This window comes from Clarias gariepinus, chromosome 16 (genome assembly GCF_024256425.1).
Source record: "Clarias gariepinus isolate MV-2021 ecotype Netherlands chromosome 16, CGAR_prim_01v2, whole genome shotgun sequence".
NCBI classification, from domain to species: Eukaryota; Metazoa; Chordata; class Actinopteri; order Siluriformes; family Clariidae; genus Clarias; species Clarias gariepinus.
Genome location: NC_071115.1, coordinates 7,438,371 through 7,445,807, shown reverse-complemented (window position 1 = coordinate 7,445,807; position 7,437 = coordinate 7,438,371). Strand labels below are relative to the sequence as shown.

Sequence of the window (7,437 nt, the reverse complement as noted above, 5' to 3'; positions counted from 1 at the left end):
CACGACAGAGAGCATGACATCTTCAAGCACTCTGGACAGCTCGACAGGTTCAAGCACATCGGAGAGCACAACAGCCTCAAGCACGACGGTGAGCACGACATCTTCAAGCACTCTGGACAGCACGACAGGTTCAAGCACATTGGTGAGCACGACAGGTTCAAGCACGACAGGTTCAAGCACGACAGCTTCAATCTTCACGACAGCTACTATCACATCGGAAAGCCCGACAGCTTCAAGCACTCCAGAGAGCACGGCAGCCTCAAGCACGACGGAAAGCACAACATTTTCAAGCGTGCCAGAGAGCACGATAGGTTCAAGCACATTGGTGAGCATGTCAAGTTCAAACACGACAGCTTCGAGCATGACATCTTCAAGCATGCCAGAGAGCACACCAACCTCAGGCACGACAGAGAGCATGACATCTTCAAGCACTCTGGACAGCTCGACAGGTTCAAGCACATTGGTGAGCACGACAGGTTCAAGCACGACAGCTTCAATCTTCACGACAGCTACTATCACATCGGAAAGCCCGACAGCTTCAAGCACTCCAGAGAGCACGGCAGCCTCAAGCACGACGGAAAGCACAACATTTTCAAGCGTGCCAGAGAGCACGATAGGTTCAAGCACGTTGATGAGCACGACAGGTTCAAGCTTCACGACAGCTACAATGACATCGGAAAGCCCGACAGCTTCAAGCACATCGGAGAGCACAACAACCTCAAGCACGACGGAAAGCACAACATTTTCAAGCACGCCGAAGAGCACGATAGCTTCAAGCACGATAGCTTCAAGCACTCTGGAGAGCACGACAGGTTCAAGCACGTTGGTGAGCACGGCAGGTTCAAGCACGACAGCTTCAAGCTTCACAACAGTTACAATCACATCAGAAAGCCCGACAGCTTCAAGCACTCCAGAGAGCACGGCAGTCTCAAGCACGACAGAGAGCATGACATCTTCAAGCACTCTGGACAGCACGACGGGTTCAAGCACAATGGTGAGCACGACAGGTTCAAGCACGACAGCTTCAATCTTCACGACAGCTACTATCACATCGGAAAGCCCGACAGCTTCAAGCACTCCAGAGAGCATGGCAGCCTCAAGCACGACGGAAAGCACAACATTTTCAAGCGTGCCAGAGAGCACGATAGGTTCAAGCACGTTGATGAGCACGACAGGTTCAAGCTTCATGACAGCTACAATGACATCGGAAAGCCCGACAGCTCCAAGCACATCGGAGAGCACAACAACCTCAAGCACGACGGAAAGCACAACATTTTCAAGCACGCTGGAGAGCACGATAGGTTCAAGCACACTGGTGAGCATGACAGGTTCAAGCACGACATCTTCAAGCATGACAGCTTCAAGCATGCCAGAGAGCACGGCAGCCTCAACCACATCGGAAAGCACAACAGCCTCAAGCACGACGGAAAGCACATTTTCAAGCACGCCAGAGAGCACGATAGGTTCAAGCACGTTGATAAGCACGACAGGTTCAAGCTTCACGACAGCTACAATCACATCGAAAAGCCTGACAGCTTCAAGCACTTCAGAGAGCACAACAACCTTAAGCACGACGGAAAGCACAACATTTTCAAGCACGCCGGAGAGCACGATAGGTTCAAGCACGTTGGTGATCACGACAGGTTTAAACATGACAGCTTCAAGCATGACAGCTTTAAGCATGCCGGAGACCACAACAGTGTCAAGCATGTCGGAGAGCATGACAGCTTTAAGCACTCTGGAGAGCACGACAGGTTCAAGCACATTGGTGAGCACGACAGCTTCAAGCACGACAGCTTCAAGCTTCCCGACAGCTTCAAGCACTATGGAGAGCACGACAGTTTTACGCACGATGGAGACCTCGACATCTACAATCACAACAGCTTCAAGCACGCCGGAGAGCACGATATTTACAAGCATGTCGGAAAGCCCGACTTTTGCAAGCACGACGGAGAGCATGACATCTACAATCACGTCAGAAAGCCCGACAGCCTCAAGCACGATGGGGAGCACGGCATTTTCAAGCACGCCGGAGAGCAAGACAGCTTCAACCATGCCGGAGAGCACGATATCTACAATCACGTCGGTAAGCCCAACTTATGCAAGCACGACGGAGAGCACGACAGCTTCAAGCACTCTGGAGCGCACAACAGCGTCAAGCACGACAGCTTTAAGCACTTTGGAGAGCACGACATCTACAATCACATCGGAAAGCCCAACTTCTGCAAGCACGGCAAAAAGCACGACAGCCTCAAGCACGTCGGAGAGCACAACAGCCTCAAGCACGGCAGAGAGCACGACATCTACAATCATGTGGGAAACCCCAACAGCCTCAAGCACGATGGAGAGCACAACATTTTTAAGCACGCTGGAGAGCACGACAGCTTCAAGCACGCCGGAGAGCACAGAATCTACAATCACGTCGGAAGGCTCGACAGCCTTAAGCACGCTGGAGAGCACAACAGCTTCAAGCACGACAGTGTCAAGCATGCCAGAGAGCATGACAGCCTCAAGCACACTGGAGAGCACGACAGCTTCAAGCACACTGGAGAGCACGACAGCTTCAAGCACACTGGAGAGCACGACATCCACAATCACGTCGGAAAGCCGGACTTCTGCAAGCACGTCGGAGAGCACGACAGCGTCAAGCACGACGGAGAGCACGACAGCCTCAAGCACGACGGAGAGCACGTCAGCCTCAAGCACGACGGAGAGCACGACAGCCTCAAGCACGACGGAGAGCACGACAGCCTCAAGCACGACGGAGAGCACGACAGCCTCAAGCATGACGGAGAGCACGACAGCCTCAAGCACGACAGCCTCAAGCATGCCGGAGAGCACGACAGCGTCAAGCACGTCGGAGAGCACGATAGGTTCAAGCACGACGGAGAGCACGACAGCCTCAAGCACGACGGAGAGCACGACAGCCTCAAGCACGACAGCCTCAAGCACGTCGGAGAGCACGACAGCGTCAAGCACGTCGGAGAGCACGTCAGCCTCAAGCACGACGGAGAGCACGACAGCCTCAAGCACGACGGAGAGCACGACAGCCTCAAGCACGACAGCCTCAAGCATGCCGGAGAGCACGACAGCCTCAAGCAAGACGACGAGCTTGACAACAACATCTTTATCCATCACGACACCATCTCTAATACAGACATCATCAACCACCGTGCCAACACCTTTAATAACAACAGCATCCACAACCACCGTGACACCACCTCCAATAACGACAATATCTACAACCATGGCAACAACCACAAGCCCCATCCCTACAACCACAAGCCCTATAAGTACATCAACACCTCCATCAACAGCACCACTGCAAAGTAGATAAGTTAATTCTTCAAGTTTGCACTGCTACTAATAATTTGAATATACATCAATAAGGAATGTATTTAATAACTGTATATTACCGCACAAGATAAGAAGTTCACATAAAAACTTAGCAAAAAATAATTTCAGGTTCATGAATGCATTTGCATTGACACAGCTCTATTTTTCTATTTTGTTTCTATATTTATTACATCAAATGCATAAAAAAGTCTTTATATTTTTATAGATTCCCAACTAAATCATCACATTAGCAATATATTTAAAAACTAAAAAAAATGCATTACGTCCAAAAATGCACATTAATTTAAAGGTAAAGTTGAAGCTACTTTGAATTTAAAGTGAACTGTGTTTTTTACCCAATAGTCATCGGGCTGCAAGCTAGGATCACAACTACTGTGGCGCTGGATACAAATCTAACCAACAGAATTTTGGAAAAGGTAGAGGACTTTTAAATTGTTCTGTAATTTTTTATCATTTTAAATTTATCAGTCACTAAAATTTAATAAGTGTGGACTTCAAGGTTAGAAAATATTTTTATTATGACTTTTTGCTTGTTTTTTAATATACTTTAAAGAAATATTATAGGAATATTATATCATCAACCCAAAACATATTTACCATTTGTGAGAGCTTGTTCAATTGATTTAAAGCAAATAATAATAAGGTAGAAAAGGTAAAACAACAACAACAACAACAACAACAAAATGTTTGGTTCAGTAAATGTGTTCAGACAGATTTTTTTTTTTAACAAATATTAATTAAAAACTAATAAAATTGTTTCTTACAGTATGAGTGAGTTTGGTTTGTTGCAGACGAAAATAAGCTGAGGAAAAACACACTTAGAACACCTTTGTTGTGCCAAATGACATGAAACTTTCAAAAGTTGCCTTTAGATTATTTGCTAGGATGTTCTTCCTAAATGCATGTGTTAATTTAACATCTCTCTCTCTCTCTTTGTCTGTCTTTTTTTAATGTAGTTTGTGTCATACCTCCAACAATCCTTCAACGTAACTGCAAGAGTATTGAGCGTTAGGGACTTATGAAGAGCTCTGCCAGAAGGACGTTCAGGATATTCTCAAGGCGTTAATCTTTTTTTTTTTTTTTTTAATTCTCTGAGAATGTTTACTTTGTTGTAATATATTTTTACTATTTTAAATAACTGTTTAGGGTTATTATTTAAAAGTATGGTGATGATTTGTGGGAGGCAATTGGGTGCAACTGTGATTGAAAGTCGATACATTTTCTATGATTTGTCAACAATGAATCAATTAATAAATGAATCCTGTTTCAGGAGAAAACATGTTTTGCTAATTTTCAAATTTGTCTCTGTTATTCGCAGAAGAGACACTGGGGTCATAAAGTATACAAATTTCTTTATGTCCTATACATCAATTCTTTCTGTGATTACAAGTGAAGATGTATCCAGTGTATCTAACTTTTAAAAGAAATGGCATAAGGAAGAAACCTTGAGACAGATCATATTTAAACTGATAAACCTTCGACTATGGGTGACAATGGAATTTGAGTATGCAGTGGAAAACAAACTAGTTTCAACTGAAAGGGAGACATCTCTCAGTGGATAAATAAAAAAATCAGATGAGTAACCAAGCATCCGAGGAATAATTTTTAAAAGAGCTGAAGACATCCATATTGTGGCGAGAGAAGGTGTTTACAGAAGGCCTTTTGTTCATCACTGATATAACACCATTCATGCAATGACACATTGGGGTGGACAGATGATGAGAAGACCTCCTCATGGTCTGTTGGTTGCTTCTCTGTTATCCCCTTCTGTTCTCCTGGGCTACAGTATGTAAAGCTGATTGTAAAGAAACCATGTTTGATTTTAGCTACTGTTTTAAAGATTAAACTAACCTTTAACCAGAGTTCTGATGAGGGGTGTTACTTGGCTGCCTTTAGTCAGTTAGCCTCCAGCAGGCATCTCACAGGCTTAGCATGACTGTTATGGTACTTGAACAGTATTATAATCCAATCCGATATTCCTCTTGTACTTGGCAAAGTAATGGTCAGTGGGGATGGCGCGTGTGAAGGGTGCTGGGATCTCGGCGATTGGCCACTTACAGCTATAGTTAGGAAAAGTTGCCGGAGGCTTAAATAATAATAATAATTAAAAAGGCTACAGTTTCCTGGAGGTGATTTTTCTTATAGTTTATTTTAATTCTCGTCATGATATTGCCATGGTGGTGTGGCTCCTGTATGGCCTGCATTCTCATTCTTCCTTTCGGGTGTAAAACTCTGAGAAACACCTCCAGCAAATGGACTTAACTTGGAATTTATTCAGACCCTGGCTTGTGTTTCTCCACATCACTAACATGGCTTAAAGCAAGAATGCACTGCAGATTCAGAATGTAATGTGTTTACAAGGCTAGAGGCTTTTTCTTCCCTTCTCATATGGTAAGAAATTTATATGATGAATCAATATTCATCATTGTTCTTTCTTTTCTTTCCCATTTACTGAGCAGCTTTCAAATGTGGTATTTTTGTATTTATCCATTTTGGTTTTACAGGTTTATCATGGATTTAACGCTTAATTACCCTAAAGTACTAATCCAAATCATAAAAAAGTGCAAGTGGTTAGCACTGTTGCCTCACACGTCCAGCGACCTGATTCGATTCCTGCCTCAGTTCTGTGTGCATGGAGTCTGCATGTTCTTCTGGTGCTTGGTGCGTTTCTTCCCACAGTCAAAAAGCATGCAGATTAGACTAATTGCTGTTTCTCAATTGCTCGTAGTGTGTGAATGTGCATATGAATGTTGACCGGAGGTCCTTCTGCACGTGTAAAAATAGAAATAAATACAATGGTCACCATTGGCCACCACAGTCCCTAACTAGGCTACAGAGGTTCTTAGATGGATGAATGAGACTCTTAAAAGTTTTCTTTTTGTCCTTAAAGTTCTAAAAAACATATTTATTTACTTGCTTTTCTATGTAACAAGCTAACTTATCTGTTAGCTAAGTAGTCAAGCATATTAGGATTAGCTAATCACTCATATGTTGTCAAGAATACCTGCATATGAAAAGAAGTTAATGTTAGTTTAATGCCTGACTTCCTTTCACTGTGACTGCGGATTAATCGCATTGTTTTTGTACGTGATAGAAAATTTGTGAGAACATGATAGACGCTAGTGATGGGTCATTCATGAACGCTTCGTTCTTTTTGAACGAGTCTTTAACATAAATCAGAAAAGGAGTAGTCTCAGAGAGTGATTCGTTCATTTTCTACTGGGCGCACATGCTCAAAGCATTTCTTATGTACAGCAAACATAAATAAGTAGTTACCTTTGAGTCTTTTGGTCCGAATCGTTCTTGTGTCACGTGACTTCCATAGATGCTATGAAGTGCAATACACAGGAAACTGAATTGAGCGGTTCTTCTCAATTGCTCTTCTAACCCGAGTCATTTCTTCCTTTGTCACGTGACTCCTATGGTTGCTATGTAGTGCAATAGATTCAAAAGAATGAACGACTCATACCAGAAGATATGAGAGGTGAGCTACTTATTCTGTTTATCATAATATGTCCCTGGCTTCATTGTGATATTTTCATTACTGGAATTATAGCCAAAATTTGAGTATGTAGACATGTTGGGGGTCTGTTTATTAAATATGTAAAATTTTATTTTTATTTTTGAACAAAAGAATGAAATGAACTAAATATTTAAAAAAAGATCCGTTCATTTTAATAAACAAGATTCAAAGAACCGAGTCATTAAAATGATTCAACTTTTTCATCACTAATAGATGCATTAAGAACCTTACATGGACGCAGTTAAGGTGTAGCATGAATGTAATAAAAGTTACATTTTAACCCATTCCTGCTGCATTCTTCAATATTATTTGGGACGCTGTGGGAGCTTCATGGTCTTTGTCGCAGTTACTATATAATATATATTATATTTAAAAAAATTCTCGCACATACGGATATCTTAAAAGCGCAGGCACTCACGACTCTTTTCATAAATAAAGCCGATGAACAATTAAATGTTTTAGTTAAACACGCATTTTTAGTCTTAGTTAAACCTGTTGTCAGAGCATCATCATTTTCTGATTAAGAACCCAACAATGCTGTGGTATAAATTTGCAAT

General features: G+C 42.7%; 1 long non-coding RNA gene across 1 annotated transcript; it reads left to right on the top strand.

Annotated features, from left to right (window-relative positions):
• Positions 1-3,689: 3,689 nt before the first annotated feature.
• Positions 3,690-4,636, top strand: LOC128544131 (uncharacterized). Its single transcript, XR_008365764.1, has 2 exons — positions 3,690-3,773; positions 4,314-4,636. It is a non-coding gene; the product is annotated as an uncharacterized LOC128544131 (long non-coding RNA).
• Positions 4,637-7,437: the final 2,801 nt, after the last annotated feature.